Below are 9120 nucleotides of genomic sequence, written 5' to 3'. Positions count from 1 at the left end.
TGGTTTTTCATGCCATTTGTATCTTCAAGTTCAGTGTTTGCCTTGTTTGCCATCTGGTTCGAGTAGTGTCATTTAAGGGCACTCATGCAGATTACAGTCTTTTGTACCTGGTCATGTTCTATTTCAGTGGAGGTTCTTCAGATCAGCAGTTATTCTTTGACAGAGTTTGTAGGTTCTTCATGCTTCAGTGGTGTTCTTTTCCATCTCTTTTTGGAGTAGATTTTTGTTCCCATGTGGTTTTCTCTATTTCTCCAGTTCATAGAGATTTTATTGTATCTGGGTACCTAATCAGGCCTTGTTGTCGGGACCCATCTCTATTGCTTTCAGTAGTTGTTCTAGGTTTTAGCTTAAGGGGGGGTGTTAGTGTATTCGGGTATTTACTTGATTAATCAAATAATATTTGTTTAATTATTTAAGTTCCCTTTATCTCTTTTACACTTAAGCTAACTTTAGGTGCGTAATAATTAATTCTTTTATTAATTATTATGTGCAAGCCTAGGGTTTTCCGTTTTAGGGTTTCTTGACCTATTAAAGGTTGAGTTCTTTCTTTTCATTGTATGAAGAAGGATTGTTATTGACAATACATTTTTGGAGATTATTGAGCTCTCATCTTTTGGAGCATATTTTTCCTGTGTTTTTGTTCCTTCTGCGATTTGCTTCGTTGCTTCTCCTTGTAACAGGTTTTTCAGCTTGCACAGATCATTTGGACTCCTATGGTGTTGTATTTTCTCAACTCCAACATGGTATCAGAGCTTCAGATCTGCAGCTACCTATTCTTGTTTTGAGAATTTTTGCATTGGAAACAGATCTGGGGTTTCAAAAAGTTTTTTTTATACACCTAGGGTTAGGTTTTTTTCTGAGCACTTTGGGCCTAAATGGACCTCACCATCGTGCTCAAAAGGCCCGAAAACCCCTATGGTCATATAAAATTTGGCCTATTTTGGTTCCTGAGCCTCTGAGAGTTTTTTTTCTCCAGATCCAGGTCATACGACCTTGGCACGCAATTCAAGAAAAAATTTCATAAAATTTTTTTTGCCTTTTTACGGCATGCAGGCCGGATTTTGATTTTTTTTTTTTAAATAAAAAAAATAGGGCACACAAAAAAAGTTTTTGGCAAAAAAACCTTGTTGCAGGCCCTGTCGGCCCCGGCTTCCATTCCTGCTGGTCACCCCCTTTTCCCGACCCCCAACGCCTGCAAGACCACTATCGCTGTTGCTCTCCCCGGTCGCCGTTCCCAGCCACCGCTGGAACTTCGGCCCCCACCCGCCTGTGCAGCTCACTCTGCCTGGCCCGGCCTCCTCTGTCGCCGATCGCCGCCTGCAGCACCACCGCCACGGCCACCTGCTGCGCCTCCCCGTCACCGCTCCCTCTGGCTCCGCTGCCTGCAGCGCCTCCTGTCGTTGCTGCCCCCAGCTCCTTGGTCATCGCCTGTAGCACCGCCGACCAACTCCACCGCCACGGCCTGCTGCCAGAGCTCAGCCGCCACTCCGCCAGTGGCTGCCCAAGCTCCACCACCGAAGCTCCTCCCGGCCACCGGACCACCACCAAGCTGCCACTGGAGCGCCACCCATTGGCCACCAGAGCACCGCCCAGCCACCAGACTACCTTTTTTGCCTCTTTCAAAGGGGGTTTGGTTTTTTCGCCATATCTTGGGTATACGGAGTCATTTTTTCGAAAATGAGTAGACGTCGAAAAGATGGTTTCGAGCCAGACCTCGTCATATTGGTAATTTTTTTCAATTTTACTGTTTGACTATGTTTTTTTTCAGTCAAAGTGGGGTCTTTTTTTTGCACTCTAGGAGACGTAGAATGAGCATCCGACCTTCGTTTTTCGAAAACTTTATATTTTCAAAAAGCGTGTTGTGTACTTTCCAGCCATATGAGTTTTATTTCCAGATTCTGCTCCATGCATATTTTATTCAGTTTTTTGCTTTTCAGCACTCTGGTGGATATCGTGGTTGTTTCAGGTCCTGGGATCTCTTCTCTGAGTAGGGTGTTTCTATTTTGGTTCTCCTGTCTATTTCCAATATTCTTATCATTCTCGCATTGTATTTATGCAAACGTACTGAGATAAAGTGCCATCATGCATTGTTTACTTGGGATCTTGCACATGTTGTGCCTTGTTGTACATGCACTATTGATAAAGTGCCATCGTGGGTTGATGTTTGCCTTTTGTTTGCCATCCATCTTTGTCCAGTAGAGTTTTGTTCCCATGTGGTTTTCTCTATTTCTCCAGTTCATAGAGATTTTATTGTATTTGGGTACCTGATCAGGCCTTGTTGTTGAGACCCATCTTTATTGCTTTCAGTAGTTGTTCTAGGTTTTAGCTTCTCCCTAAGTCTAGCTTAAGGGGGGGTGTTAGTGTATTCGGGTATTTACTTGATTAATCAAACAATATTTGTTTAATTATTTAAGTTCCCTTTATCTCTTTTACACTTAAGCTAACTTTAGGTGCATAATAATTAATTCTTTTATTAATTATTATGTGCAAGCCTAGGGTTTTCCCTTTTAGGGTTTCTTGAACTATTAAAGGTTGAGTTCTTTCTTTTCATTGTATGAAGAAGGATTATTATTGACAATACATTTTTGGAGATTATTGAGCTCTCATCTTTTGGAGCATATTTTTCCTGTGTTTTTGTTCCTTCTATGATTTGCTTCCTTGCTTCTCCTTGTAACAGGTTTTTCAGCTTGCAAAGATCATTTGGGCTCCTATGGTGTTGTATTTTCTCAACTCCAACACTATTGCAATGGGTTGCTATCATTTTTTGTTAACTGGTTATTATTCAATTATTTGTCCACTAATTAGAAGTATGAGTTTTTTGTTTGGATATGTTTTTTGTTTTTTTTATAAAGTTAAAATGCATAATTTTTAAGTTTTCAAATTATAGAAACTATTTTTCTCCAATCTAATTGGTTTGAAAAATTTACATCTTATTATCGGATTTACATTATTTTTTACTTTTTAAGATTGCAATAAAATTAGATTTTATGATTAGACTTCATGCAACCGTACGAATTAATCTTCTTAAATCATAATTAGGGTTATTATTAGGGTTAGCGTTAGGGTTAGCTTTTATATTTTTAAATTATATCTTGTATTATAATAGTAAAATTATTATTTTAGTTAGGTTAGGGTTATCCTCATGTAGTTTAATATTACAATATATCTTACTCTTTCTAATACTCAACTCAAAATCAAAATTAAAATCAAATTACAATACATATAAATTTAACCTACAATATATATTACAAAAAATAAAATTTTATATATTTTTCTTATTACTTCTACTTCTATTACAATATTAAAGCGGAAAGTATTGGCCACTACATGACACTTGTTTTATTTTAAATGAATTACTTTAAGTTATTTGCTATGTCTTTCTGATGTCTAAAATGATCTCTGTGTGTGTGTGTGTGTGTGTGTGTGTGTGAGAGAGAGAGAGAGAGAGAGAGAGCTTTTTTTTTTAAGTATTATTATTCTTAAAATAAAGTCTACAACATGTATTATCATACTTACAAATGATCATGAAGATGTTAGTAAATGTATATGAACAATCATGTTGAGTATTTGCATATGAACAACCATGTAAATTAATGTATTAGAATTTGCATATGAACATCCATGTAGATTAATGCATTATTATTTGCATGTGAACAACCATATAGAGATAAGTCAATATAGCTTACCATAGGAAGATGCATTGACATGGTGAATTAATAGGTTCATTGGCATAGATTGCATTATGTGTATGTTAAGCTATGTTTCTATGAAGGAATGCCAAATATGGATAAACAAATAAGGATGATCCTCTTTTTGAAAAAATCTCTCTTTTAAAAGTGCTTTGGCCAAAACCTAGTGCATTGAAATAGATTAATTGCCTAGAAAATCTCTTAATACATTTCTCTAGCATATCTTAATAATATGTTATTGCATTATCATATATTAGATGTGCATGTAGATGTATCAGGTTGCGTTATGGTTTCCATCCTACCATTGTTTCTAGCTATCTAGGCTCTTTATGTAGGGTTAGTAGTTCTTTGTGTCAAGAAGAACTCCAAAGAAGCATAATTGCTTCATGGGTGGGCAGGAAAGCACCTAGGCCATGTTCCCATCCTCAGCTTGCAAATGGCCTTGTGGTTGGTGGTGAGCAAGGACGATTGATATATGTATATTTTGTAATTATCGTAAATTGTATTTCATGTTGGTTTGTTATCCTCGTGGCATCAATGTCATTATTGTAGTCATAAACTCAACTTGTATAGATTATGATGTGTTTTCCTGGAACAAGCACTAGAAATCCTAATTATATTCCATTATTTATTTATGGAGTTGAGGTTCTTGATTTAAATTTGATGATGTGTTAAATGAGTGATTAGTTTAATTTGTGAGAAATTGAGGTAGGAGACCTTCCCTTTTGGTATCAAAGCACTTGGTTAAACTCTAGGGCCTATGACCACTATGTGAAAGTGTGATTTGTTGGGCAAGTAAACCTAGTCACCCATGGTAAACATGAGGAATGGTGGGTCTAGTAGTAGCCAAAATAATGTGCAAAATGAGAGGTTAGACTAGATCCTCCATTGCCTGATTCAACAAGGAGCCATGATGGATATTTTGGAACAAGACAATATATTTTGGGGATATCATTAAGCAAAGAATTTAGTTAAATCACAATTTAAGCATGATGGAGTTCAAAGTTTCACACTAACTCATACCTTGATGAACAAAGTTTTGGGCCAATTCATAACCCTACCGCTAGAATGGAAAGGGGGTAGGGGATATTTGCAAACTTCAATAACTAATATGTATGGCGATCATCAAGCTAACAAAGAAACTTCAACCTAATATCTATTTTGGTATGGAGTTTGGGTTTTCCCTAAACCCTGACATCCTACTAGTGAAGGATACTTTTATCGATCTTTCCAACCTCCAAACACATTGACGAGGACCACTTGGTAGATTTTGTCAACCTTTCAACAAAGTATCTAACTGATGATGAAGAAAGGTTGGAAACAAGGGATATGGACAATGGCTAATGCCTAATATTCATCACTTGTATCAAAATTTTGAGCTAGTGCAAACTCAATGACTTTAAAGTTAAAAGGATTTTGAGCACTTTCAAACTTTGACCCCGATGTCATGAGAACTTTTAATGATTAACAATGAAACAAATGCATAAGACAATCAATCAGGGTTGATGACGCATGGAGATTGAGGTGGTTCATTTCAATAACTGCTTAAATGCTTGGAAACAATTGGAATTTGATTTTTGGAAGGGATAACTAACAATTCCTTACCTTCTTAAGCTTGTGTACAAAAGGAATCAATAATCTCAAATGAAGTGATTTTAAATTTAAGTGAATAACCATAGAGAATTTTGGTTTTGACCGAATGGATGGAGTTTCAATGAATGTGTGTAATCCCCATGTTTGTTATAAGGGAATGTATTTGAAATTAAAAGCAACAAAACAAGGGTGTTGTCCCCAAAAACAATAGTCTAGAGGGCGTAAAGCCAAACAAAAATCTAGTAGTTGCACATTAACAACACATTAATCGTAACTACGAAGACAAGACAAATACTAGCTGATGCCCTGCAAAATGGACAAGGTTAGTCTAAGATAAACAACACAAGACACACAAGAAACCGTTAGTGTTATTTAATCAAAGACTAATCTAAACAGGCATATCAAGAGAGACACTAAAATCATGCTAATATCTCTAACTAATGAAACAAAGATAATGAGGCATCTCCAAATGCCTCTTAGCATGCTCTTAGTTCCTTCTCCCTTGTTCCTCTCCTCTCCAAGTTCCAAAATAGTGTAGCTCTCAACAGTTTTTTGCACTATGGATGCTTATGGAGGATTGAGATTGAAATGTTGCTCTAAATGTAAATAAAGAAGCAAATATTAAGCTATTGATACTAAAATGATTTATTTTAACCAAAATGACAATATATGAGTTAATTATGCTAAAATTCTCTCTTAAAATGTCTATAGCTTAAATGCATACAAGTTTTCAAGATCTGGATTATGAAGAAATGGGCTCTATTTATAGGAAAAATGGAGCAATGGATGGTTGAGATTGAGTAATCTCAACAAGGGTTAGGATTGAATGATTTCAAATCCATGTGATGGCTTTCAACCCAATCCCAAGATGACAAGTGTCAATGTGAGATAGGTAAAGAGGAGAGGGAATAAGCTTTAAATGCTTGACATGACTTTGGGAGTTAAAGTCAAGGTTGGTTGAATGAATAAACTTTTTATTCAAAGAATAAAGCTTTTATCCAATGGATAAACTCTTTTGCAAATGTGAAATGGAGGAATATGGTCAAAACAATAAATGTTTGGGGAGACAAGTTTGAAATAACCATAAATGGTTATGTAAGAGCCATAAATGGTCATGTAAGAGCCATTGGTGGTTTTGGAAGACTTTGGGGGTTAATTTGTTGAACACACAAAGCATTAAATGCTTTTCAAAGACTTTGGAGTCTTTGAGAAGTGACTCCATTTTGCTTAGGAATGTGACAATAATTAGGGGATGGATTAGGCTAATTAGGAAGGGGTTAGAAGAATCTAGAAGGGGATTTAGGAATGCAATTGGATTTGGTGGGTGAGGGAAAATAGGATTTTATTTAAAATAAAAATTCATTTATTTCAATAAATGTGTGCAAGTTGCATTTGTAGGAAAATGCAAGTGGGGGGGGATAATGATTTAAATAAATGTTTTTATTTAATTTATTTAAAAGAGGAATAGGGGGATTTAATTAAATAAATAGATTTTATTTATTTAATTGATTTGAATTTGATTTAATGAATTAATTAAAATAAATTGAATAATTTATTTAATTAATAGAAGAATGTTTGGGGATGAATTAATTAAATATTAATTTAATTAATTGATGGCTAGTGGATTTTTAATCAAATAAATAGCGAATATTTATTTAATTAAGCTGGACAAATTTGTGTGACTACACTAGCCATAACGAAACTTCCACAACAAGACAGGTGAAAAGAAAACCTATCAAGACAAATACCCAAAGCTCGGCTTGAGGAGGGGGAAAAGCACCCAATCCTTGACACGGAGGGGTTTGGGGTAGGGGGGAAGACTTCCCCCTCCGCCTGCGACAAGCAATGGTCCAAGAAATACTATCATGAGGATCAACAACAAAATGATCGGGCGGGGAGGTCTCTGTAGCGAAGCTATCCGCCATGGAAGTAGGTTGGTGTAGTAAAGCAGTAGAAGGTGTCAACAACATAACAACATCAGAAGTAGGTTCAGCAGGAGTAGATCAAGGCTATAGAATAGGAGTGGGGACCTAGCAGAGGAGGCCAAAACAATAGAAGTGAGAGGATCAATAGGAGAATTTGTAGCAGAGAGGGGCACAACCTCCACTTGGGAGGAGGCATCATCCTCCTGAGAGGGGCCAACTATGACCATCAAGTGATCTGTAATAGCATTATTCCACCAAGTAGCAACACCCTTATGATGAGGAATGGAACAGTCTGAAGCAAGATGGCCTATTGAGAAGTATTTCCGGTAGCCAAAGGGGAGGTTCTCATAGTCCAATTGTTGTGTCCATGACTCATCCCCAACCATAAGAATCGCATCTCTTGAGAGAGGTGAAGAGATGTCAATGTCAATTAATATGTGGGCAAAGGTAGAGCGTTCCATAGAAGACATTACCTCATCCACCTTCAAGAAACATCCAATGGAGTTGCCAATGGCTTCATAGCAATAAAGCTCCCATAAATGGATAGGAAGATTAGGAAGGCAAACCCAAAGTGGACGCACATTGAGTAGTTTTGTAAGGTGGTTGAAGGAAGTTGTCCAGGGCTTCACAAAAAGAGAGTGATCTCCCCAAGCCCACAAGTTACTCAACACCAAATCTCTTTTCGAAGAATAAATAAAGTACAAGGATAGAGCTCCATGTTATGTACTACCAAAGGCTTCCAAGATCCACACACCCAACAATGGAGGTCTGGAAGGGAAGGCCAGAGTCCAGCAAATTTGCACACCTATGCACGGTGTTGGTAGAAATTAATATTATCCACCACATCATGTTCGCAAACCACCACAGGGGATGATTTGGCACAAGGAAGAGGTTGAATCCCCTTAGGAGGATTAGCAACAGCTCTAGCCACTCGAGCAAAGATTCTACCACCAGAGAGAGGAGGTCAAGGAGGGACCACGACATTGGAAATCACATCCTCAATCATGCTAGTAGCAGCAAGACCTCTCAGACCCATAGCACCCACAAGAGGGGGTGGGGGAGCGCCTGAAACAACTGAAAAAATCACAAGGGGGGTGGGGGGAATGGCCCACCGACAACCAGCACACCATCAACACCAATGCCAGAGGAAGCAGTCCCTAGACCAGGAGGATCAGTGGGTGTATGCAAGCCGATTGTGTTCCAAGTTGTAGAGGCAGGAGAGCCATTTGGAGAGCCGTTGGATTCCATCGAGAGGCTCTTAGTTAGGGTTTGTTGAAGAATCAATACAAGAGAAAAAAAAAATTAAGTTATTACTACAGTGTTCTAAGGGAATATTGCCAATATGTTGGAAATATATTCTGATGTAGAATATGGTCTTAGGTGGAGACTAAATTGTTTGAAATTGTGACATTGTACTCCTGTTTACAAATGAAATAAACTGATTATTTTTTTTATGTTTATAGATATGGTGTTGTAAGGGCTACAATGTTGGGTAGCATAATAAGGCCTTTGACCCTAACTGCACCAAAAGATATCCGAGCTAGTAATCATTGGGATTGAGGGTGTGAGATGTGTGTGGTGGGGGAGTTGGAAAAATGAGAGTGTTGGTTGTCCTCCAACTAGAGATAAAGCTAGGTAGAAGGTGTAGAGTTCCTCCACTGAGAGAGAGTGTGGGTAGAGGAAGCATCTTTGAGAAATATTTATGGGGTAGAGGATAGGCAAGAAAGTGAGAGTTTGTGTTGCAAGTATGAAAGAGGACGTGTAATTGTTGAAGGGGATTTGTGAATTGGTGAGTCCAAGTGAGGGTGTGTATGCAGAGAGGATTGTTGCAAGTTGTAAACGTTGTCAATTGTGAGAAGTTGTGTGTGGTGAAAGATGGCAAAGAGGAAGATCATGGGATTGGTTGTGGGAAG

This window comes from Cryptomeria japonica, chromosome 9, assembly GCF_030272615.1.
Source record: "Cryptomeria japonica chromosome 9, Sugi_1.0, whole genome shotgun sequence".
Classification (NCBI taxonomy): Eukaryota; Viridiplantae; Streptophyta; class Pinopsida; order Cupressales; family Cupressaceae; genus Cryptomeria; species Cryptomeria japonica.
The sequence above is the reverse complement of the archived record's forward strand: the minus strand, read 5'-3'. Positions refer to the sequence as shown.